This window comes from Molossus molossus, unplaced genomic scaffold (assembly GCF_014108415.1).
Source record: "Molossus molossus isolate mMolMol1 unplaced genomic scaffold, mMolMol1.p scaffold_m16_p_41, whole genome shotgun sequence".
NCBI classification, from domain to species: Eukaryota; Metazoa; Chordata; class Mammalia; order Chiroptera; family Molossidae; genus Molossus; species Molossus molossus.
The window spans coordinates 146,818-149,555 of NW_023425379.1; positions in this window are offsets into that span (position 1 = coordinate 146,818).

The window sequence follows — 2,738 nt, forward strand, 5'->3', positions numbered from 1 at the left end:
CCAAACCGTTATTATATAAAATGTTGAAGGTTGTTTTTGAAGAAAAAGATAAAATATATGAACAAACAAAATGACAATGAATACATATCTATCGACAATGGAATCTACAAACAAAATGAACAGGCAGAACAGAAACATTCTCATAGATACAGAGAACACTTTGTTGGTTGCCAGATGGTAGGGGGGTCAGGGGAATGGGTGAAAAAGGTGAAGGGATTAAGAAGAACAAATTGGTTGCTAGACTGGCAAACCTCAAAGGGAAGGGGGTTGGGGGGAGGGAAGAAATAAACCAAAGAACTTATATGCATATATGCATAACCAATGGACACAGACAACAGTGTGGGAAAAGGCAGGAGGGGGGTGGGAGTGGGGAGGAGGAGGTCAATGGGGGAAAAATGAGGAACATCTGTAATACATTCAACAATAAAGATTTTTTAAAAAATTAAAAATAAGATAAAAAATCACCAGTACTGCCCAATTTTCAGTACCCAATACAGTACCACTTGGCCTTGTTTACAAGAGGATGCAGACTTGTGAAGTCATGATGATAGTGTCCTCTCCCCAGACTGTGAAATAGATGTAGGTTAATCATTTGTTTATGACCAGCCTTCAATAAAAGAGCATCCCAGGGGTTCCAGAAGCAATGGGTAAATGACACACCCAAAAAAGACCTGAAGCAGAAGTCCCTTTTTGGTTTTGTTTTGTTTTTGTAACTTTCCCAAGGAAACAATATACTGGAAACCTGAGGCATCTGCATGGTGAGAACTAACCATAGTTGCATTTAATGTTGCCCAAATGTGATTTGTTTCACAGGGTTGTGGTCTCTCATAGCCATAGGGAGGTGAGAGAGAATGGCTATTGAACTCAAAGACAACCTGGTTCCTCTGATCACGGCAAAGCCATCCAGGAAGCAGTACCTGACAAGACCCTTCCCTTCTTGGCAGGCATAGCATGTTAGATAGCCCCCAACTGTAGGCCAAATAGCACAATCTTTGGATGGAAGAGGAACAGCAATGAATGGGCATGATTTTTTTTCCCCCTGTTTAAAAGGCTTATGTAAAGCTGTAAGGATGAATGCAGCAAAACAGGCTGAAAGGGGTCGGTGTCTCATGTTACTTCTCCTCATCTGCTCAGAGCCCTCTTGTTGACAGCTGGCCCAGGACCTACGTAATAACTGACTCAGGGCCACGTTAAAGGATATGAGCAGTATCCCCTGATTCACCAGAAAGACCTTGGCTTCTGGCAGCTTCAGGGAAGGTTAAAGATCCATAAAGTGGCTGTTTCAGGTTTTACTATGTCCCACAGCTTCCCACCTGGGTCACACGTTAGCTACTCCTCACTGCCTCACTGTTTGTTGTTCATTACCTGACCAGAAAAATGTTTTATTTATCCACTGTTCACCCCATTCTTCCTGACAGTCCCTGCTAAGTTTAAGAACACGTCTGCAACAAGTTTTGAGTTACTATGTTTGAGATGTGCGCTGGATAAGGTCCTACGTCTGGTCCAACTGCCGTGCCCCCATGAGAACAATGGTTTGTTTGACCCTCTCCAGCCCACCAAAGCTGAATGTAATACTATTCAGAACGCATTTACTTCTGGGTTTTATTTGGCAATCTCTGGAGACACCCCACCACCACCACCTTAGCCATCCTCTGGGGTATTAAACAGAAACAAAATTCTTGAAAATATTCGGTAACCCCAATATGATCCATAAGCCTTTTCTAGAGCTTAATGCTTTCCAGAAATATATGTACCTCCAGACATCACTCTTTGGGGACCCAGGTACCATCAAGTTTCCCTAAGCATGTCACTACTTTTCTTTCTCAGAAAACTCTGTTCCCTGCACTTGGCTAGGCAGGACAATCCAGCAAACCAGGCATTATGATATTGACCTGGCTGCCATGACAGGCTGGACAGGCGGCCTAAATACAACAACTATGGTTGTGAAAGGCATGACCTTCAAGTGGACATGAGATTCTGACTTAAAGTTCTCCTCATTGCTTTCAGACAAACTGCTGACAAGCCTGGTCAGCATACACTGGCCTTACTGGCCTTTCTACATCAGTAAGACCCCTTTTAACTTCCTTCCATGATGGAGACTTGGATCCTCACTAGATCTATATGGTTTCTTTCCACTTTCTGTGCAATTGCACCTAAATCACAATCAGATAATACAAATAATTTATAAAATACCTCTGATGCCTGGCCGGTGTGGCTCAGTGGTTGAGCATCAACCCATGCACCAAGAGGTCACCGGTTTGATTTCCGGTCAGGGCACATGCCCTGATTGTGGGCCCAATCCCCAGTGGGGGGCATGCAGGAGGCAGCCAATTGATGTTCTCTCTCATTGATGTTTTTTTCTCTCTCTCTCATTCCTTCCCTCCCTCCCTCTCTCAAATCAATAAAGAAAAAACATATTTTTTAAAAAAATACCTCTAAAAAATGTACACATGTATGCACACTCTTGTCGTTTTGTATCTTGTCTTAAAAGTCACTTCTGCAAATAATATCACATACTTTTGGTCACTTTTATTTTAGTTTGCTGGTGGCTTTGGTATTGTTTGTTGATGATGTTTTTTGTTGGCCACCCCCAGGACCCTGTTGCATTATAATAAAGGCACAGGTATGTGTCCCAGTGATGGACACTAGTAGTTCTGAAAAGAAAAAACAAAATTTCCCAAGCCCTTTGAGAATACTTCCACACATACCTGGGTTATTTGTTGGGGGGGGGGGAGGAG